We start from the raw sequence: 23,994 nt of genomic DNA, 5'->3' as shown, positions 1-23,994 counted from the left end.
AGCCTGATCACCTTGTAACCTCCCCAGTGCTTAGAACAGTGATTTGCATGTAGTAAGTGCTTAATAAATGCCATCATGATTATTATTATTATCACTCTGCCTTTGAACTTCTTTCACCGTTGTGCCACTGGTCATACCTGCCTCACCCCATTCTCCTGCTCAGTGGAGAGAGCACGGCTCTGGAAACCAGGAGAGTTGCCTTCCATTCTCATATGCTCCAACTAGCTAAAGTGAGAAAAGACAACACTTACACTTAACAATGTGCTGCATCATTCTCTAACTCATCACAACTAAATTCCTGCCCAAGTGGGAATCATCATCATCATCATCATCATCAATCGTATTTATTGAGCGCTTACTGTGTGCAGAGCACTGTACTAAGCGCTTGCGAAGTACAAGTTGGCAACATATGCATGAATATGCATGGATGAGTGCACATGGTGCCGCCCAAGCCACTAGCATGATATTCTGTTCCTCTGCACAAATTCTCAGTCCTAAAGTTTCCTGACCCATCGTCATTCATTGTGGTGAATGGTTTCCCCATCATCATACCTCAAGGCCCAAGGCTACAGTATCAGGCCAGATGCCCCATCCTTTCTTTTTGGCTAAACATCCCATCCTATTTTTTTCAAGCACTTTCCTCCCCAACTCCTCAAACTCCAGGTCCACTTCGTATGTCAAAATTTGTGCATATTAACATCGCTTTAGCTCCGGGCCGTCACAGCCAAATCAATGCCTGACATGTTCAAGGCAACAGACCAGAAGCAATCCATCAGTCAATCAGTTGTATTTATTGAGTGCTTACTGTATGCAGAGCACTGCACTAATGCGCTTGGGAGAGTGCAATACAATGTGTGGGCACATTCCCTGCCCACAAGGACTTACAGTCTAGAGGTGGAGACAGACATCTACAGAAATAAATTAATTGTAGATGTCCATCAGTGGTATTTATTGAGCATTTAATGTGCATTAAGCACTGTACTATGTGCTTAGGAGAGTACACTACAACAGAGTTGGTGGACACATTCCTTCCCCACAAGGAGCTTACAGCCTATAAGGAGATATGCACATAACTGGAATGGATATGAGCTGTGGAGTTCTCTGTCAGGATCCTGACAAACTGATGTCTTTCACTCATCCACCTCCTTCCTCATGATTCCCCTGTGACTCCCCACAAACCACCTGGAAGTGTCCCCTTCCTGCGCTCCCCCAACCAGCATTCCTGTCTCCAGGAAGGTGTTTGATCCTGAAATCTGCCCAATTATGGGCACCTTCACCCTACGTGACTCATAGCATCCTGGAATACAGGGAGGAATCCATCAGGACCCACAGTCACTTGACAAAATCATGGTTTGTAGTGGCTGAAGAATAGGGGGAAATTCAAACCTGTGCCCTGGGAAGCACCCAGCTAATTAGCTGATTAACCTTCCCATGGGTCTGAGCACACTTCCTTGGCAGAACCTTAAACGCTAATCTACTCATTGCTTTCCAATTGGCCCCGGTGATGGCAAGGAAGGAATTCCGTATACTGGATCAGGAGGCTCTTCTCTTCCAGGTGCCACCCCGTCAGGTTATACAAGTGGCACGGGGTGCCAGGGGCCATTCAAACTTGGAAATCTCCTCCACCACTGAGACAATACCAGTTCCCGAACCAACCGACACCATGGTCAACTCCTGCTGTGGATCCATCTGCTCTGCCCTGAGCTGTGGAAGAGACTGCTGCCAAGAGACCTGCTGTGAGCCCAGCTGCTGCAGCAGCCCTTGTTGCCCCCCGACCTGTTGCCAAGCCACTTGCTGCAGAACCGCCTGTTGCCGCCCAACCTGGTGCAGGCCCTGCTGTCCTCGACCATGCTGCATTTCTAGGTGTTGCTGCCCCTGCTGCCCCTGACCTTGCTGTGTGTCCACCTGCTGCAGACTCTGCTGCCCCAGACCCCGCCACGTGCTTAGCTGCTGCCAGCCTTGCTGCTGCTCATCTTTGCTGCTGAACCATCTGCTGCCATCCTGTTTGTGGGACATCATCTTGCTGTTGAGCAACCTCCTTCCATGCCAACTGCTTGCAAGCAGCTGAAGTCCAGGTTCCCTGAACCACTTGAAGCTCTCTGACCACAAACAGCACAACTACGTGACAGCTACCTTGGGACCACAGTCCTCACCACCATGGAAACAGGTCCGGCCTCCCAGTCCATGGCCACCTTTCTCAGCCATTATGGACACTGGCTTCTAAATAGTGCTAAAGGGCCTGACTTAAATTCTGAAATCTCCTTGTCTTCATCCTTCGGCCTGGCAAGGGGACAATCTGAGCCTGCTATTGGGTAGGGACCGTATCTATGTGTTACCAACTTGTACTTCCCAAGCGCTTAGTACATGCTCTGCATACAGTAAGCACTCAATAAATACCATTGAATGAATGAATGAATGAATGAATCTTTCAATCTGAGGAGGGACAATGCAGTGTTCTCTCGTGATAGCTCTGGTTTTGGAAGTCCCTTCCTTCAGCCCACAGTTGGGTTTCCAGTTGCCAAATCAGCATCACCATCCTTCCCATCTCACAAGCCCATAACCTTGGCATTATCCTTCACTCTTCTCTCTCATTCAACCCACAAATTCAATCTGTCACCAAATATTGTCGGTCCCAACTTCACAACATCGCTAAAATCCACTCTTTCCTCTCCATTCAAACTGCTACCACTGTTTATTGTTGTATTGTACTTTCCCAAGCTCTTAGTACAGTGTTCTGAACACAGTAAGTGCTTAATAAATATGACTGAATGAATGAATGAACCCAGTCCATTCTGGGATAGTCAATGTCACTGACTATTAATGTGCCAGGTTTACAGGACTTTGGGATGCCTGTCATGAAAAGTCCTAGCACTTTGCCAGATCATGGAAATTGTTCTTTAGGTCTTTTTGGCTTCAAAAAACCCAACACTTTCCTAATTGCTATATTTCCTGGTCCACCAGGTACAGAAGCAATCCTGCAGATTGCTAAAGGTTCATTTTATTGAAACCAAGTTGGAGGCTTTGGCCAATAAAATCTTGTTCGGGGGTGGGACTGGCAGCAAAGACCTAGTCTTTACTGTTGTCTCCCAGCTCACAAAATTAGTTTCATCCCTCAGGATCCGTTTCTGAGTCTCTGGACTCTTCTTTCAATGATAGTCTTCCACCCCAGAGAACAGATCATTCAACATGGCAATGGCCCAGTAGTGGAACTTTCCCCTGGAAGGGATTGGGCCCCTAGGTTACTCAGAGTGGGTTATCCAAGCCCGGGAGTCAGACAGTCACATGACAGACCACAGCCCAGGGATGGAGAGGCAAGAAACTGGCTGAATGCAAGTGATGTTCCTCAGGGGAGAGGAAGCATGTGATTTGGAAAGCCAAGAGCTGATTGGATAATTCTCGTGCCCCTGGGAAACACATTGGTCCCCTTGAGGAAGTTCAGGACATTTCATCCGGAGAAAACTTAATTGCCCCTTAATTTATTATGATAAATTAGCATACAAACAATTACAAGGATGTGTTTCCACTTCCCCCTCACCACAGCAGCCCCAGGGGGGTATAAAAGACAGGCAGTGCGGCATGGATGCAACCAAACATCAGGAACTTCTCCTTACACCTGAACAACCGTCACAACCACCACCACCATGGCCTGCAATTGCTGCTCCACAAGCTTCTGTGGCTTCCCAAGATTCTCCCTGTGCGGCTGCTGCCAGCCCTGCTGCCGCCCAGCTTGCTGTGTGTCTACTTGCTGCAGGCCCTGTTGTCCCCCACCGTGCTGCGGGTCCAGCTGCTGCCAGCCTTGTTGCCGCCCTACCTGCTGCGTGTCTAGCTGCTGCAGGCCCTGCTGCCCCCGACCCTGCTGTGTGCCCAGCTGCTGCCAGCCTTGCTGCCGCCCAACCTGCTGCCAAACCACGTGCTGCCGGACGACTTGCTGCCGCCCAACTTGCTGTGTGACCCCTTGCTGCCAGCCTTGCTGCCGCCCTACTTGCGGCCCATCGTGTTGCTGCTGAGCAACCTGCCTGGCAACCAGTTCTTTCCCTCAACGTCATGGAATTACGGATAGCAGTTCAGTAGCTCCCTGTTACTGACCTACCCTTCCCAGAGACCCCTAGGGAATCTGCAGTCCAGAAACTGGAATGGGCTTTGCTGTAAACTCTGGTTTCCATCATTCACTGCCTCCCATGCAGGATCTTCAACCTCTTCTTCATCACACCTAACATTTTACGAGAAAAAACATAATGGAGAACTTTACCTGATCCTTTCCCTTTTGGTTAAGAAATCCCCCACCTAGGTTCTTGTGAACCAAATTTTCTGAACCTGAAGTGATTTTTTCCATCGCAGCCCTCACTCTCTTTTTCTTGTGCTCCTCGGCCTCGTTGCTTCCCAATAAATGGCCCCATCCTGGGTTAAAAACATCTTTGTCTTTCCATTATCTTTTCATTAAGTGTTTGTCTTCAGTTTCTGTCCAAACACCCTGAGCTAAAGCTTTGTGACTGTCTCATCTTTCAGTTCCTCAGAATGTTCACCAATCAATCAATCAATCAATCAATCAATCGTACTTATTGAGCGCTTACTGTGTGCAGAGCACTGTACTAAGCCCTTGTGAAATACAAGTTGGCAACATATAGAGACAGTCCCTACCCAACAGTGGGCTCACAGTCTAAAAGGGTGATTGCTGTGACTGCAGGCTTTCTGATTCACTGGTAAAGCCCCTGAGGCCACAGAGTCTCCAGGGCATGAAAATCCATTCATCTGCAAGATCGTGGCAGTGAATTTTCTTGTGAACTCTGGTGTGCACTAGGGAAAAATATCTGGGAGCACAAAGCAATGGTGGGGCACTCTGAGTATCTCCTTTTCTTCAAGTCTGGTCCAATCTGGGAAGGTTGTCCCAGCAGGCATGTTCCTGTCCAGCTCAGGACAAGTAATAAAGTACAGGGAGTCTTCTGTTTCAAGGCCACCACCTGCCCATGTTGCTGACAACTGACCTCTGCCAAGAACTCCCCCAAAATCTCAATTCCCCTGATCCAGAAGCCCAACATTATTATCCAAAGAATGAGACAAGAAGTCAAGATGTCCCCATCAATGGCATTTACTGAAAGCAGAGGTATTGGAGCACCTCCATCCCATTCTGACATTCCTGGTTCCTCTGGATCCAGTGGGATTGTGAGACCACCCCAAGGTGCTAAGAAGGAGAGAGAGAGGGATCACCACTCTTTCCCCAAGTTCCCCTCTTGCTACTCCCAACGGATCATGAACCTTCCCAAGTCTGCCCTGGAAGTGGGTTTCCTCACCTCTGATGTCAGTTTAAGGTGGTGGGGCAATACAGAAATGTATCTGTATACATGTATGTATCTGTGGGGAAGTTCACTGATCTAGAAGCTGATCAGTCCTTGCCAGAGGTAGGGACATCAGTTTAGATGTCATGACCTCTGTATCCCCCAAAATCCTATCGGATCATCCTCAGAGGTAGGGAAATCATCTTTTCACTCTGTGATTGCTGCTGAATCATCCCTGGAACTCCCTATGTTCTTTTGTGTCGGTTTTGTCATGCTTTCTGGAGATGTTGGGTTTATGTTGTTCTTGAGGTCTGATGGTCCTTCTCTGCAGTGTGACTCAGTGGAAAGAGCATGGGCTTTGGAGTCAGAGGTCATGGGTTCAACTCCTGACTCCACCAATTGTCAGCTGTGTGATTTTGGGCCAGTCACTTAATTTATCTGTGCCTCAATTACCTCATCTGTAAAATGGGGATTAACAGTATGAGCCCCCCGTGGGACAGCCTGATCACCTTGTAACCTCCCCAGTGCTTAGAACAGTGATTTGCATGTAGTAAGTGCTTAATAAATGCCATCATGATTATTATTATTATCACTCTGCCTTTGAACTTCTTTCACTGTTGTGCCACTGGTCATACCTGCCTCACCCCATTCTCCTGCTCAGTGGAGAGAGCACCGCTCTGGAAATCAGGAGAGTTGCCTTCCATTCTCATATGCTCCAACTAGCTAAAGTGAGAAAAGACAACACTTACACTTAGCAATGTGCTGCATCATTCTCTAACTCATCACAACTAAATTCCTGCCCAAGTGGGAATCATCATCATCATCATCATCATCAATCGTATTTATTGAGCGCTTACTGTGTGCAGAGCACTGTACTAAGCGCTTGCGAAGTACAAGTTGGCAACATATGCATGAATATGCATGGATGAGTGCACATGGTGCCGCCCAAGCCACTAGCATGATATTCTGTTCCTCTGCACAAATTCTCAGTCCTAAAGTTTCCTGACCCATCGTCATTCATTGTGGTGAATGGTTTCCTCATCATCATACCTCAAGGCCCAAGGCTACAGTATCAGGCCAGACGCCCCATCGTTTCTTTTTGGCTAAACATCCCATCCTATTTTTTTCAAGCACTTTCCTCCGCAACTCCTCAAACTCCAGGTCCACTTCGTATGTCAAAATTTGTGCATATTAACATCGCTTTAGCTCCGGGCCGTCACAGCCAAATCAATGCCTGACATGTTCAAGGCAACAGACCAGAAGCAATCCATCAATCAGTTGTATTTATTGAGTGCTTACTGTATACAGAGCACTGCATTAAAGCGCTTGGGAGAGTGCAATGCAATGTGTGGGCACATTCCCTGCCCACAAGGACTTACAGTCTAGAGGTGGAGACAGACATCTACAGAAATAAATTAATTATAGATGTCCATCAGTGGTATTTATTGAGCATTTAATGTGCATTAAGCACTGTACTACGTGTTTAGGAGCGTACACTACAACAGAGTTGGTGAACACATTCCTTCCCCACAAGGAGCTTACAGCCTAGAAGGGGATATGTACATAATTGAAATGGATATGAGCTGTGGAGTTTTCTTTCAGGATCCTGACAAACTGATGTTTTTCACTCATTCACCTCCTTCCTCATGATTCCCCTGTGACTCCCCATGAACCACCTGGAAGTGTCCCCTTCCTGCTCTCCCCCAACCAGCATTCCTGCCTCCAGGAAGGTGTTTGATCCTGAAATCTGGCCAATTATGGGCACCTTCACCCTACGTGACTCATAGCTTCCTGGAATACAGGGAGGAATCCATCAGGACCCACAGTCACTTGACAAAATCATGGTTTGTAGTGGCTGAAGAATAGGGGGAAATTCAAACCTGTGCCCTGGGAAGCAACCAGCTAATTAGCTGATTAACCTTCCCATGGGTCTGAGCACACTTCCTTGGCAGAACCTTAAACGCTAATCTACTCATTGCTTTCCAATTGGCCCCGGTGATGGCAAGGAAGGAATTCCGTATACTGGATCAGGAGGCTCTTCTCTTCCAGGTGCCACCCCGTCAGGTTATACAAGTGGCATGGGGTGCCAGGGGCCATTCAAACTTGGAAATCTCCTCCACCACTGAGACAATACCAGTCCCTGAACCAACCGACACCATGGTCAACTCCTGCTGTGGACCCATCTGCTCTGCCCTGAGCTGTGGAAGAGACTGCTGCCAAGAGACCTGCTGTGAGCCCAGCTGCTGCAGCAGCCCTTGTTGCCCCCTGACCTGTTGCCAAGCCACTTGCTGCAGAACCACCTGTTGCCGCCCGACCTGCTACAGGCCCTGCTGTCCTTGACCATGCTGCATTTCCAGTTGTTGCTGACCCTGCTGCCCCCGACCTTGCTGTGTGTCCACCTGCTGCAGACTCTGCTGACCCAGACCCCGCCACGTGCTTAGCTGCTGCCAGCCTTGCTGCCGTCCATCTTGCTGCTGAACCATCTGCTGCCATCCGGTTTGTCGGACATCATCTTGCTGTTGAGCAACCTCCTTCCATGCCAACTGCTTGCAAGCAGCTGAAGTCCAGGTTCCCTGAACCACTTGATGCTCTCTGACCACAAACACCACAACTGCCTGACAGCTACCTTGGGACCACAGTCCTCACCACCATGGAAACAGGTCCAGCCTCCCAGTCCATGGCCACCTTTCTCAGCCATTATGGACACTGGCTTCTAAATAGTGCTAAAAGGCCCGACTTAAATTCTAAAATCTCCTTGTCTTCATCCTTCGGCCTGGCAAGGGGACAATCTGAGCCTGCTATTGGGTAGGGACCGTCTTTATGTGTTACCAACTTGTACTTCCCAAGTGCTTAGTACAGTGCTCTGCACACAGTAAGTGCTCAATAAATATGATTGAATGAATGAATGAATGAATGAATCTGTCAATCTGAGGAGGGACAATGCAGTGTTCTCTGGTGATAGCTCTGGTTTTGGAAGTCCCTTCCTTCAGCCCACAGTTGGGTTTCCAGTTGCTGAATCAGCATCACCATCCTTCCCATCTCACAAGCCCATACCCTTGACATTATCCTTCATTCTTCTCTCTCATTCAACCCACAAATTCAATCCGTCACCAAATATTGTCAGTCCCAACTTCACAACATCGCTAAAATCCACTCTTTCCTCTCCATTCAAACTGCTACCACTGTTTATTGTTGTATTGTAGTTTCCCAAGCTCTTAGTAGAGTGTTCTGCACACAGTAAGTGCTTAATAAATATGACTGAATGAATGAATGAACCCAGTCCACTCTGGGATACTCAATGTCACTGACTATGAATGTGCCAGGATTACAGGACTTTGGGATGCATGTCATGAAAAGTCCTAGCACTTTGCCAGATGATGGAAATTGTTCTTTAGGTCTTTTTGGCTTCAAAAACCCCAACACTTTCCTAATTGCTATATTTCCTGGTCCACCAGGTACAGAAGCAATCCTGCAGATTGCTAAAGGTTCATTTTATTGAAACCAAGTTGGAGGCTTTGGCCAATAAAATCTTGTTCGGGGGGCGACTGGCAGCAGAGACCTAGTCTTCACTGTTGTCTCCCAACTCACAAAATCAGTTTCATCCCTCAGGATCCCTTTCAGAGACTCTGGCCTCTTCTTTCACTGACAGCCTTCCACCCCAGAGAACAGATCATTCAGCATGGCAATGGCCCAGTAGTGGAACTTTCCCCTGGAAGGGATTGGGCCCCTAGGCTACTCAGAGTGGGTTATCCAAACCCAGGAGTCAGACAGTCACATGACAGACTACAGCCCAGGGATGGAGAGGCAAGAAACTGGCTGAATGTAAGTGATGTTCCTCAGGGGAGAAGAAGCATGTGATTTGGAAAGCCAAGAGCTGATTGGATGATTCTCGTACCCCTGGGAAACACATTGGACCCCTTGAGGAAGTTCAGGACATTTCATCCGGAGAAAACTTAATTGCCCCTTAATTTATTATGGTAAATTAGCATACAAACAATTACAAGGATGTGTTTCCACTTCCCCCTCACCACAGCAGCCCCAGGGGGGTATAAAAGACAGGCAGTGCAGCATGGATGCAACCAAACATCAGGAACTTCTCCTTACACCTGAACAACCGTCACAACCACCACCACCATGGCCTGCAATTGCTGCTCCACAAGCTTCTGTGGCTTCCCAAGATTCTCCCTGTGCGGCTGCTGCCAGCCCTGCTGCCGCCCAGCTTGCTGTGTGTCTACTTGCTGCAGGCCCTGTTGTCCTCCACCGTGCTGCGGGTCCAGCTGCTGCCAGCCTTGCTGCCGCCCTACCTGCTGCGTGTCTAGCTGCTGCAGGCCCTGCTGCCCCCGACCCTGCTGTGTGTCCAGCTGCTGCCAGCCTTGCTGCCGCCCAACCTGCTGCCAAACCACGTGCTGCCGGACGACTTGCTGCCGCCCAACTTGCTGTGTGTCCCCTTGCTGCCAGCCTTGCTGCCGCCCTACTTGCGGCCCATCGTGTTGCTGCTGAGCAACCTGTCTGGCAACCAGTTCTTTCCCTCAACGTCATGGCATTACGGATAGCAGTTCAGTAGCTCCCTGTTACTGACCTACCCTTCCCAGAGATCCCTGGAGAATCTGCAGTCCAGAAACTGGAATGGGCTTTGCTGTAAACTGGTTTCCATCATTCACTGCCTCCCATGCAGGATCTTCAACCTCTTCTTCATCACACCTAACATTTTATGAGAAAAAACGTAATGGAGAACTTTACCTGATCCTTTCCCTTTTGGGTTAAGAAATCCCCCACCTAGGTTCTTGTGAACCAAATTTTCTGAACCTGAAGTGATTTTTTCCATCGCAGCCCTCACTCTCTTTTTCTTGTGCTTCTCGGCCTGGTTGCTTCCAAATAAATGGTCCCATCCTGGGTTAAAAACATCTTCGTCTTTCCATTATCTTTTCATTAAGTGTTTGTCTTCAGTTTCTGTCCAAACACCCTGAGCTAAAGCTTTGTGACTGTCTCATCTTTCAGTTCCTCAGAATGTTCACCAGTCAATCAATCAATCAATCAATCAATCAATCAATCAATCAATCGTATTTATTGAGCGCTTACTGTGTGCAGAGCACCGTACTAAGCGCTTGCGAAGTACAAGTTGGCAACATATAGAGACAGTCCCTACCCAACAGTGGGCTCACAGTCTAAAAGGGTGATTTCTGTGACTGCAGGCTTTCTGATTCACTGGTAAAGCCCCTGAGGCCACAGAGTCTCCAGGGCATGAAAATCCATTCATCTGCAAGATCGTGGCCGTGAATTTTCTTGTGAACTCTGGTGTGCACTAGCGAATAATATCTGGGAGCACAAAGCAATGGTGGGGCCCCTGTCCCGCCATTGACCACAGGCCCACGTCATCCCCCGGGCCTGGAATGCCCTCCCTCTGCCCATCCGCCAAGGTAGCTCTCTTCCTCCCTTCAAGGCCCTATTGAGAGCTCACCTCCTCCAGGAGGCCTTCCCAGACTGAGCCCTTTCCTTCCTCTCCCCCTCGTCACCCTCTCCATCCCCCCTTCTTACCTCCTTCCCTTCCCCACAGCACCTGTATATATGTATATATGTTTGTACAGATTTATTACTCTATTTATTTATTTTACTTGTACATATCTATTCTATTGATTTTATTTTGTTAGTATGTTTGGTTTTCTTCTCTGTCCTCCCCTTTTAGACTGTGAGCCCACTGTTGGGTAGGGACTGTCTCTAGAGGTTGCCAATTTCTACTTCCCAAGCGCTTAGTACAGTGCTCTGCACATAGTAAGCGCTCAATAAATACGATTGATGATGATGGGGCACTCTGAGTATCTCCTTTTCTTCAAGTCTGGTCCAATCTGGGAAGGTTGTCCCAGCAGGCATGTTCCTGTCCAGCTCAGGACAAGTAATAAAGTACAGGGAGTCTTCTGTTTCAAGGCCACCACCTGCCCATGTTGCTGACAACTGACCTCTGTCAAGAACTCCCCCAAAATCTTAATTCCCCTGACCCAGAAGCCCAACACTGTTACCCAAAGAATGAGACAAGCAGTCAAGATGTCCCCATCAATGGCATTTACTGGAAGCAGAGGCATTGGAGCGCCTCCATCCCATTCTGACATTCCTGGTTCCTCTGGATCCAGTGGGATTGTGAGACCACCCCAAGGTGCTAAGAAGGAGAGACAGAGGGATCACCACTCTTTCCCCAAGTTCCCCTCTTGCTCCTCCCAACGGATCATGAACATTCCCGAGTCTGCCCTGGAAGTGGGTTTCCTCACCTCTGATGTCAATTAAGGTGGTGGGGCAATACAGAAATGTATCTGTATATTTGGGGGAGTTCACTGATCTAGAAGCTGATCAGTCCTTGCCAGAGGTAGGAACATCAGTTTAGATGTCATGACCTCTGTATCCCCCAAAATCCTATCGGATCATCCTCAGAGGTAGGGAAATCATCTTTTCACTCTGTGATTGCTGCTGAATCATCCCTGGAACTCCCTATGCTCTTTTGCATCGGTTTTGTCATGCTTTCTGGAGATGTTGGGTTTATGTTGTTCTTGAGGTCTGATGGTCCTTCTCTGCAGCGTGGCTCAGTGGAAAGAGCATGGGCTTTGGAGTCAGAGGTCATGGGTTCAAATCCCAACTCCACCAATTGTCAGCTGTGTGATTTTGGGCAAGTCACTTAATTTCTCTGTGCCTCAATTACCTCATCTGTAAAATGGGGATTAAGAGTATGAGCCCCCCGTGGGACAACCTGATCACCTTGTAACCTCCCCAGTGCTTAGAACAGTGCTTTGCACATAGTAAGTGCTTAATAAATGCCATTATTATTATTATTATTACCACTCTGCCTTTGAACTTCTTTCACCCTTGTGCCACTGGTCATACCTGTCTCACCCCATTCTCCTGCTCAGTGGAGAGAGCACCGCTCTGGAAATCAGGAGAGTTGCCTTCCATTCTCATATGCTCCAACTGGCTAAAGTGAGAAAAGACAACACTTATACTTAGCAATGTGCTGCATCATTCTTTAACTCATCACAACTAAATTCCTGCCCAAGTGGGAATATGCACTGATGAGCGCACATGGTGCCGCCCAAGCCACTAGCATGATATTCTGTTCCTTTGCACAAATTCTCAGTCCTAAAGTTTCCTGACCCATCGTCATTCATTGTGGTGAATGGTTTCCTCATCATCATACCTCAAGGCCAAGGCTACAGTATCAGGCCAGACGCCCCATCCTTTCTTTTTGGCTAAACATCCCATCCTATTTTTTTCAAGCACTTTCCTCCCCAACTCCTCAAACTCCAGGTCCACTTCGTATGTCAAAATTTGTGCATATTAACATCGCTTTAGCTCTGGGCCATCACAGCCAAATCAATGCCTGACATGTTCAAGGCAACAGATCAGAAGCAATCCATCAGTCAATCAGTTGTATTTATTGAGTGCTTACTGTATGCAGAGCACTGCACTAAAGCACCTGGGAGAGTGCAATACAATGTGTGGGAACATTTCCTGCCCACAAGGACTTACAGTCTAGAGGTGGAGACAGACATCTATAGAAATAAATGAATTATAGATGTCCATCAGTGGTATTTATTGAGCATTTAATGTGCATTAAGCACTGTACTATGTGCTTAGGAGAGTACACTACAACAGAGTTGGTGGACACATTCCTTCCCCACAAGGAGCTTACAGCCTAGAAGGGGATATGTACAAAATTGAAATGGATATGAGCTGTGGAGTTCTCTGTCAGGATCCTGACAAACTGATGTTTTTCACTCATCCACCTCCTTCCTCATGATTCCCCTGTGACTCCCCACGAACCACCTGGCAGTGTCCCCTTCCTGCTCTCCCCCAACCAGCATTCCTGCCTCCAGGAAGGTGTTTGATCCTGAAATCTGCCCAATTATGGGCACCTTCACCCTACGTGACTCATAGCATCCTGGAATACAGGGAGGAATCCATCAGGACCCACAGTCACTTGACAAAATCATGGTTTGTAGTGGCTGAAGAATAGGGGGAAATTCAAACCTGTGCCCTGGGAAGCAACCAGCTAATTAGCTGATTAACCTTCCCATGGGTCTGAGCACACTTCCTTGGCAGAACCTTAAACGCTAATCTACTCATTGCTTTCCAATTGGCCCCGGTGATGGCAAGGAAGGAATTCCGTATACTGGATCAGGAGGCTCTTCTCTTCCAGGTGCCACCTTGTCAGCTTATACAAGTGGCACGGGGTGCCAGGGGCCATTCAAACTTGGAAATCTCCTCCACCACTGAGACAATACCAGTCCCCGAACCAACCGACACCATGGTCAACTCCTGCTGTGGATCCATCTGCTCTGCCCTGAGCTGTGGAAGAGACTGCTGCCAAGAGACCTGCTGTGAGCCCAGCTGCTGCAGCAGCCCTTGTTGCCCCCTGACCTGTTGCCAAGCCACTTGCTGCAAAACCACCTGTTGCCGCCCGACCTGCTACAGGCCCTGCTGTCCTTGACCATGCTACATTTCCAGTTGTTGCTGACCCTGCTGCCCCCGACCTTGCTGTGTGTCCACCTGCTGCAGACTCTGCTGCCCCAGACCCCGCCACATGCTTAGCTGCTGCCAGCCTTGCTGCCGTCCATCTTGCTGCTGAACCATCTGCTGCCATCCGGTTTGTCGGACATCATCTTGCTGTTGAGCAACCTCCGTCCATGCCAACTGCTTGCAACCAGCTGAAGTCCAGGTTCCCTGAACCACTTGAAGCTCTCTGACCACAAACAGCACAACTACGTGACAGCTACCTTGGGAACACAGTCCTCACCACCATGGAAACAGGTCCGGCCTCCCAGTCCATGGCCACCTTTCCCAGCCATTATGGACACTGGCTTCTAAATAGTGCTAAAATTCTGAAGTCTCCTTGTCCTCATCCTTTGGCCTGGCATTGTGACAATCTGAGTCTGCTATTGGGTAGGGACCGTCTCTATGTGTTACCAACTTGTACTTCTCAAGCACTCAGTACATGCTCTGCATACAGTAAGCACTCAATAAATACGATTGAATGAATGAATGAATTTGTCAATCTGAGGAGGGACAATGCAGTGTTCTCTGGTGATATATCTGGTTTTGGAAGTCCCTTAATTCAGCCCACAGTTGGGTTTCCAGTTGCCAAATCAGCATCACCATCTTTCCCATCTCACAAGCCCATAACCTTGGCATTATCCTTCACTCTTCTCTGTCATTCAACCCACAAATTCAATCTGTCACCAAATATTGTCGGTCCCAACTTCACAACATCGCTAAAATCCACTTTTTCCTCTCCATTCAAACTGCTACCACTGTTTATTGTTGTATTGTACTTTCCCAAGCCCTTAGTACAGTGTTCTGAACACAGTAAGTGCTTGATAAATATGACTGAATGAATGAATGAACCCAGTCCATTCTGGGATACTCAGTGTCACTGACTATGAATGTGCCAGGATTACAGGACTTTGGGATGCCTGTCATGAAAAGTCCTTGCACTTTGCCAGGTCATGGAAATTGTTCTTTAGGTCTTTTTGGCTTCAAAAACCCCAACACTTTCCTAATTGCTATATTTCCTGGTCCACCAGGTACAGAAGCAATCCTGCAGATTGCTAAAGGTTCATTTTATTGAAACCAAGTTGGAGGGTTTGGTGAATAAAATCTTGTCCAGGGGTGGGACTGGCAGCAAAGACCTAGTCTTCACTGTTGTCGCCCAACTCACAAAATCAGTTTCATCCCTCAGGATCCCTTTCAGAGACTCTGGCCTCTTCTTTCACAGACAGCCTTCCACCCCAGAGAACAGATCATTCAACACGGCAATGGCCCAGTAGTGGAACTTTCCCCTGGAAGGGATTGGGCCCCTAGGTTACTCAGAGTGGGTTATCCAAGCCCAGGAGTCAGACAGTCACATGACAGACCACGGCCCAGGGATGGGGAAGCAAGAAACTGGCTGAATGTAAGTGATGTTCCTCAGGGGAGAGGAAGCATGTGATTTGGAAAGCCAAGAGCTGATTGGATAATTCTCGTGCCCCTGGGAAACACATTGGTCCCCTTGAGGAAGTTCAGGACATTTCATCTGGAGAAAACTTAATTGCCCCTTAATTTATTATGATAAATTAGCATACAAACAATTACAAGGATGTGTTTCCACTTCCCCCTCACCACAGCAGCCCCAGGGGTGTATAAAAGACAGGCAGTGTGGCATGGATGCAACCAAACATCAGGAACTTCTCCTTACACCTGAACAACCGTCACAACCACCGCCACCATGGCCTGCAACTGCTGTTCCACAAGCTTCTGTGGCTTCCCGAGATTCTCCCTGTGTGGCTGCTGCCAGCCCTGCTGCCGCCCAGCTTGCTGTGTGTCTACTTGCTGCAGGCCCTGTTGTCCCCCGCCGTGCTGTGGGTCCAGCTGCTGCCAGCCTTGCTGCCGCCCTACCTGCTGCGTGTCTAGCTGCTGCAGGCCCTGCTGCCCCCGACCCTGCTGTGTGTCCAGCTGCTGCCAGCCTTGCTGCCGCCCAACCTGCTGCCAAACCACGTGCTGCCGGACGACTTGCTGCCGCCCAACTTGCTGTGTGTCCCCTTGCTGCCAGCCTTGCTGCCGCCCTACTTGTGGCCCATCGTGTTGCTGCTGAGCAACCTGCCTGGCAACCAGTTCTTTCCCTCAGCGTCATGGAATTACGGATTCCAGTAGCTCCCTGTTACTGACCTACCCTTCCCAGAGACCCCTGGGGAATCTGCAGTCCAGAAACTGGAATGGGCTTTGCTGTAAACTCTGGTTTCCATCATTCACCACCTCCCATGCAGGATCTTCAACCTCTTCTTCATCACACTTAACATTTTACGAGAAAAAACATAATGGAGAACTTTACCTGATCCTTTCCCTTTTGGGTTAAGAAATCCCCCACCTAGGTTCTTGTGAACCAAATTTTCTGAACCTGAAGTGATTTTTTCCATCACAGCCCTCACTCTCTTTTTCTTGTGCTTCTCGACCTGGTTGCTTCACAATAAATGGTCCCATCCTGGGTTAAAAACATCTTTGTCTTTCCATTATCTTTTCATTAAGTGTTTGTCTTCAGTTTCTGTCCAAACACCCTGAGCTAAAGCTTTGTGACTGTCTCATCTTTCAGTTCCTCAGAATGTTCACCAATCAATCAATCAATCAATCAATCGTACTTATTGAGCGCTTACTGTGTGCAGAGCACTGTACTAAGCCCTTGTGAAATACAAGTTGGCAACATATAGAGACAGTCCCTACCCAACAGTGGGCTCACAGTCTAAAAGGGTGATTGCTGTGAGTGCAGGCTTTCTGATTCACTGGTAAAGCCCCTGAGGCCACAGAGTCTCCAGGGCATGAAAATCCATTCATCTGCAAGATCGTGGCAGTGAATTTTCTTGTGAACTCTGGTGTGCACTAGGGAAAAATATCTGGGAGCACAAAGCAATGGTGGGGCACTCTGAGTATCTCCTTTTCTTCAAGTCTGGTCCAATCTGGGAAGGTTGTCCCAGCAGGCATGTTCCTGTCCAGCTCAGGACAAGTAATAAAGTACAGGGAGTCTTCTGTTTCAAGGCCACCACCTGCCCATGTTGCTGACAACTGACCTCTGCCAAGAACTCCCCCAAAATCTCAATTCCCCTGATCCAGAAGCCCAACATTATTATCCAAAGAATGAGACAAGAAGTCAAGATGTCCCCATCAATGGCATTTACTGAAAGCAGAGGTATTGGAGCACCTCCATCCCATTCTGACATTCCTGGTTCCTCTGGATCCAGTGGGATTGTGAGACCACCCCAAGGTGCTAAGAAGGAGAGAGAGAGGGATCACCACTCTTTCCCCAAGTTCCCCTCTTGCTACTCCCAATGGATCATGAACCTTCCCAAGTCTGCCCTGGAAGTGGGTTTCCTCACCTCTGATGTCAGTTTAAGGTGGTGGGGCAATACAGAAATGTATCTGTATACATGTATGTATCTGTGGGGAAGTTCACTGATCTAGAAGCTGATCAGTCCTTGCCAGAGGTAGGGACATCAGTTTAGATGTCATGACCTCTGTATCCCCCAAAATCCTATCGGATCATCCTCAGAGGTAGGGAAATCATCTTTTCACTCTGTGATTGCTGCTGAATCATCCCTGGAACTCCCTATGTTCTTTTGTGTCGGTTTTGTCATGCTTTCTGGAGATGTTGGGTTTATGTTGTTCTTGAGGTCTGATGGTCCTTCTCTGCAGCATGACTCAGTGGAAAGAGCATGGGCTTTGGAGTCAGAGGTCATGGGTTCAAATCCCAACTCCACCAATTGTCAGCTGTGTGATTTTGGGCAAGTCACTTAATTTATCTGTGCCTCAATTACCTCATCTGTAAAATGGGGATTAACAGTATGAGCCCCCCGTGGGACAGCCTGATCACCTTGTAACCTCCCCAGTGCTTAGAACAGTGATTTGCATGTAGTAAGTGCTTAATAAATGCCATCATTATTATTATTATTTTCACTCTGCCTTTGAACTTCTTTCACCCTTGTGCCACTGGTCATACCTGCCTCACCCCATTCTCCTGCTCAGTGGAGAGAGCACCGCTCTGGAAATCAGGAGAGTTGCCTTCCATTCTCATATGCTCCAACTAGCTAAAGTGAGAAAAGACAACACTTACACTTAACAATGTGCTGCATCATTCTCTAACTCATCACAACTAAATTCCTGCCCAAGTGGGAATCATCATCATCATCATCATCATCAATCGTATTTATTGAGCGCTTACTGTGTGCAGAGCACTGTACTAAGCGCTTGCGAAGTACAAGTTGGCAACATATGCATGAATATGCATGGATGAGTGCACATGGTGCCGCCCAAGCCACTAGCATGATATTCTGTTCCTCTGCACAAATTCTCAGTCCTAAAGTTTCCTGACCCATCGTCATTCATTGTGGTGAATGGTTTCCCCATCATCATACCTCAAGGCCCAAGGCTACAGTATCAGGCCAGATGCCCCATCCTTTCTTTTTGGCTAAACATCCCATCCTATTTTTTTCAAGCACTTTCCTCCCCAACTCCTCAAACTCCAGGTCCACTTCGTATGTCAAAATTTGTGCATATTAACATCGCTTTAGCTCCGGGCCGTCACAGCCAAATCAATGCCTGACATGTTCAAGGCAACAGACCAGAAGCAATCCATCAGTCAATCAGTTGTATTTATTGAGTGCTTACTGTATGCAGAGCACTGCACTAATGCGCTTGGGAGAGTGCAATACAATGTGTGGGCACATTCCCTGCCCACAAGGACTTACAGTCTAGACGTGGAGACAGACATCTATAGAAATAAATTAATTGTAGATGTCCATCAGTGGTATTTATTGAGCATTTAATGTGCATTAAGCACTGTACTATGTGCTTAGGAGAGTACACTACAACAGAGTTGGTGGACACATTCCTTCCCCACAAGGAGCTTACAGCCTATAAGGAGATATGCACATAACTGGAATGGATATGAGCTGTGGAGTTCTCTGTCAGGATCCTGACAAACTGATGTTTTTCACTCATCCACCTCCTTCCTCATGATTCCCCTGTGACTCCCCACAAACCACCTGGCAGTGTCCCCTTCCTGCGCTCCCCCAACCAGCATTCCTGTCTCCAGGAAGGTGTTTGATCCTGAAATCTGCCCAATTATGGGCACCTTCACCCTACGTGACTCATAGCATCCTGGAATACAGGGAGGAATGCATCAGGACCCACAGTCACTTGACAAAATCATGGTTTGTAGTGGCTGAAGAATAGGGGGAAATTCAAACCTGTGCCCTGGGAAGCACCCAGCTAATTAGCTGATTAACCTTCCCATGGGTCTGAGCACACTTCCTTGGCAGAACCTTAAACGCTAATCTACTCATTGCTTTCCAATTGGCCCCGGTGATGGCAAGGAAGGAATTCCGTATACTGGATCAGGAGGCTCTTCTCTTCCAGGTGCCACCCCGTCAGGTTATACAAGTGGCACGGGGTGCCAGGGGCCATTCAAACTTGGAAATCTCCTCCACCACTGAGACAATACCAGTTCCCGAACCAACCGACACCATGGTCAACTCCTGCTGTGGATCCATCTGCTCTGCCCTGAGCTGTGGAAGAGACTGCTGCCAAGAGACCTGCTGTGAGCCCAGCTGCTGCAGCAGCCCTTGTTGCCCCCTGACCTGTTGCCAAGCCACTTGCTGCAGAACCGCCTGTTGCCGCCCAACCTGGTGCAGGCCCTGCTGTCCTCGACCATGCTGCATTTCTAGGTGTTGCTGCCCCTGCTGCACCTGACCTTGCTGTGTGTCCACCTGCTGCAGACTCTGCTGCCCCAGACCCCGCCACGTGCTTAGCTGCTGCCAGCCTTGCTGCTGCTCATCTTTGCTGCTGAACCATCTGCTGCCATCCTGTTTGTGGGACATCATCTTGCTGTTGAGCAACCTCCTTCCATGCCAACTGCTTGCAAGCAGCTGAAGTCCAGGTTCCCTGAACCACTTGAAGCTCTCTGACCACAAACAGCACAACTACGTGACAGCTACCTTGGGACCACAGTCCTCACCACCATGGAAACAGGTCCGGCCTCCCAGTCCATGGCCACCTTTCTCAGCCATTATGGACACTGGCTTCTAAATAGTGCTAAAATTCTGAAGTCTCCTTGTCCTCATCCTTTGGCCTGGCATTGTGACAATCTGAGTCTGCTATTGGGTAGGGACCGTCTCTATGTGTTACCAACTTGTACTTCCCAAGCGCTTAGTACATGCTCTGCATACAGTAAGCACTCAATAAATACCATTGAATGAATGAATGAATGAATGAATCTTTCAATCTGAGGAGGGACAATGCAGTGTTCTCTGGTGATAGCTCTGGTTTTGGAAGTCCCTTCCTTCAGCCCACAGTTGGGTTTCCAGTTGCCAAATCAGCATCACCATCCTTCCCATCTCACAAGCCCATAACCTTGGCATTATCCTTCACTCTTCTCTCTCATTCAACCCACAAATTCAATCTGTCACCAAATATTGTCGGTCCCAACTTCACAACATCGCTAAAATCCACTCTTTCCTCTCCATTCAAACTGCTACCACCGTTTATTGTTGTATTGTACTTTCCCAAGCTCTTAGTACAGTGTTCTGAACACAGTAAGTGCTTAATAAATATGACTGAATGAATGAATGAACCCAGTCCATTCTGGGATAGTCAATGTCACTGACTATTAATGTGCCAGGTTTACAGGACTTTGGGATGCCTGTCATGAAAAGTCCTAGCACTTTGCCAGATCATGGAAATTGTTCTTTAGGTCTTTTTAGCTTCAAAAAACCCAACACTTTCCTAATTGCTATATTTCCTGGTCCACCAGGTACAGAAGCAATCCTGCAGATTGCTAAAGGTTCATTTTATTGAAACCAAGTTGGAGGCTTTGGCCAATAAAATCTTGTTTGGGGGTGGGACTGGCAGCAAAGACCTAGTCTTTACTGTTGTCTCCCAGCTCACAAAATCAGTTTCATCCCTCAGGATCCGTTTCTGAGTCTCTGGACTCTTCTTTCAATGATAGTCTTCCACCCCAGAGAACAGATCATTCAACATGGCAATGGCCCAGTAGTGGAACTTTCCCCTGGAAGGAATTGGGCCCCTAGGTTAGTCAGAGTGGGTTATCCAAGCCCGGGAGTCAGACAGTCACATGACAGACCACAGCCCAGGGATGGAGAGGCAAGAAACTGGCTGAATGTAAGTGATGTTCCTCAGGGGAGAGGAAGCATGTGATTTGGAAAGCCAAGAGCTGATTGGATGATTCTCGTGCCCCTGGGAAACACATTGGTCCCCTTGAGGAAGTTCAGGACATTTCATCCGGAGAACTTAATTGCCCCTTAATTTATTATGATAAATTAGCATACAAACAATTACAAGGATGTGTTTCCACTTCCCCCTCACCACAGCAGCCCCAGGGGGGTATAAAAGACAGACAGTGCGGCATGGATGCAACCAAACATCAGGAACTTCTCCTTACACCTGAACAACCGTCACAACCACCACCACCATGGCCTGCAATTGCTGCTCCACAAGCTTCTGTGGCTTCCCAAGATTCTCCCTGTGCGGCTGCTGCCAGCCCTGCTGCCGCCCAGCTTGCTGTGTGTCTACTTGCTGCAGGCCCTGTTGTCCCCCACCGTGCTGCGGGTCCAGCTGCTGCCAGCCTTGCTGCCGCCCTACCTGCTGCGTGTCTAGCTGCTGCAGGCCCTGCTGCCCCCGACCCTGCTGTGTGTCCAGCTGCTGCCAGCCTTGCTGCCGCCCAACATGCTGCCAAACCACGTGCTGCCGGACGACTTGCTGCCGCCCAACTTGCTGTGTGACCCCTTGCTGCCAGCCTTGCTGCCGCCCTACTTGCGGCCCATCGTGTTGCTGCTGAGCAACCTGCCTGGCAACCAGTTCTTTCCCTCAACGTCATGGAATTACGGATAGCAGTTCAGTAGCTCCCTGTTACTGACCTACCCTTCCCAGAGACCCCTGGGGAATCTGCAGTCTAGAAACTGGAATGGGCTTTGCTGTAAACTCTGGTTTCCATCATTCACTGCCTCCCATGCAGGATCTTCAACCTCTTCTTCATCACACCTAACATTTTACGAGAAAAAACATAATGGAGAACTTTACCTGATCCTTTCCCTTTTGGTTAAGAAATCCCCCACCTAGGTTCTTGTGAACCAAATTTTCTGAACCTGAAGTGATTTTTTCCATCGCAGCCCTCACTCTCTTTTTCTTGTGCTTCTCGGCCTCGTTGCTTCCTAATAAATGGCCCCATCCTGGGTTAAAAACATCTTTGTCTTTCCATTATCTTTTCATTAATTGTTTGTCTTCAGTTTCTGTCCCAACACCCTGAGCTAAAGCTTTGTGACTGTCGCATCTTTCAGTTCCTCAGAATGTTCACCAATCAATGAATCAATGTTATTTACTGAGAGCATATTTATCAACAGTAGTTGTTGAGTGCTTTCTGTTTGCAGAACACTGTACCAAATCATGGGCAAGAACAATACAACAGAATTGGCAGACGTTACCTGCCCACTACGAGCTTTCAGTCTAGAGGGGGAGACAGACATTAGTATAAATAAATTATGGATATGTACATAAATCCTGTGGAGCTGAGGGCAGGGTGAATACCAAGTGCCCAAAGGGTATAGATGACATAGAAGGGAGAGGAAATCTGGAAAAGAGGGCTTAGTCAGGTAAGGCCTCCTGGAGGAGACATAACATTAATTAGGCCTTGAAGGTGGGGAGACTGGTGGTCTAGCATTTGTGGTTGGGGAGGGGAGTTCCAGGCTACAGAAAGGATGATGATGATGATGGTGGCATTTATTAAGCACTTACTATGTGCAAAGCACTGTTCTAAGCACTGGGGAGGTTACAAGGCAATCAGGTTGTCCCACGGGGGGCTCACAGTCTTAATCCCCATTTTACAGATGAGGTCACTTAGGCACAGAGAAGTTAAGTGACTTGCCCAAAGTCACACAGCCAGGATTTGAACCCCTAACCTCTGACTCCAAAGCCCGGGCTCTTTCTACTGAGCCACGCTGCTTCTCATGAGGAAGTGGGCTAACAGTGCTTTAAAGTCAGTGGTAAGGAGTTTCTGTTTGATTCCAAGATGGATGGGCAAACACTGGAGATTCTTGAGGAGTGGGAAGATATGGACAGAATGCATTTTTGGAAAAATGATCCAGGCAGCAAAATGAAGTATGCCCTGGAGTGGAGAGAAAAAGGAGGTAGGAAGGTAAGAAAGGAGGCTGATGCAGGAATCAAGGAGGGATAGAATAATAATAATAATAATAATGGTATTTGTTAAGTTCTCACTATGTGCCAGGAACTGTACTAAGTGCTTTGATCAGCATAGTAGCTATTTGGAAGGAAATGAAAGGTCCAATTTATTGATTTTGTTAAGGTAGAATTGACAGGATTTGACAACAGATTGAATCTGTGGGCTATCTGAGAGAGATGGCTCAGATATAATGCCAAGATAGGGAGGATAGTGGTATTGTCAACAGTGAAGGGCAAGTCGAGGGAGGACAGGGTTTGGATAAGAAAATAAGGAGTTTTTGTCTAGGACACGTTAAATTTGAGGTGTTGGTGGCACATCCAAGTAGATGTGTCCTTCAGGCAGCATTAAATATGAGACTGCAGAAGAGAGAGATTGGGGCTGAAGAGGTAAAATTAAGAATCATCTGCATAAAGATGGTAGCAAATTAATTCTCCAAGGGAGTTTGTGTAGGTGGAGAATAGAATGTGATCAAGAACTCAGCCTTGAGGGACCCCATTGTCAGAGGATGGTAGGTAGAAGAGGAGCCTGTGAAAGAGAATTAGAAGGAGCAGCCAGAGAGTTAGGAGGAAGATCAGGAGAGTTCAATATCAGGGAAACTAAGGTTGGATAATGTTTCAAGGAAAATGGAGTGGCTCTCAGTGTTGAAGGCAGCTAAGAGGTTTGGAGGATTAGGATGGAGTAGAGGTCTTTGAATATGGTGAGAAGAAGGTCATTGGTGACCTTAGGGAAGGCTATTTCCACGGTGTGAAGGGGGCAGAAACCAGATTGGAGAGAATTGGAAAAGAGAAACTGGGGACATTGGTTATAGACTTACTGTGTGCAAACCACTGTATAAAGCACTTGGGTGAGTACAATACTACAGAATTATAGTACAATTCTGTACACTACATGTTCCCTGCCCACAAGAAACCCATACAACACTGATTGGCTCCCAAGAAGCAGTGAATAAAGATGAAGAGGAGGTTG

At 48.0% G+C, this 23,994-nt stretch overlaps 3 pseudogenes; all 3 read left to right on the top strand.

Moving 5' to 3' along the window:
* The first annotated feature begins 1,663 nt into the window (after positions 1-1,663).
* On the top strand, positions 1,664-4,007 carry LOC119934686 (annotated as a pseudogene).
* Positions 4,008-7,430: 3,423 nt separating this feature from the next.
* LOC119934084 lies at positions 7,431-13,926 on the top strand (annotated as a pseudogene).
* Positions 13,927-19,301: 5,375 nt separating this feature from the next.
* LOC119934685 lies at positions 19,302-21,630 on the top strand (annotated as a pseudogene).
* Positions 21,631-23,994: the final 2,364 nt, after the last annotated feature.

The sequence above is a fragment of the Tachyglossus aculeatus genome, chromosome 11 (genome assembly GCF_015852505.1).
Source record: "Tachyglossus aculeatus isolate mTacAcu1 chromosome 11, mTacAcu1.pri, whole genome shotgun sequence".
NCBI lineage: Eukaryota > Metazoa > Chordata > Mammalia > Monotremata > Tachyglossidae > Tachyglossus > Tachyglossus aculeatus.
The sequence above is the reverse complement of the archived record's forward strand: the minus strand, read 5'-3'. Positions and strand labels throughout refer to the sequence as shown.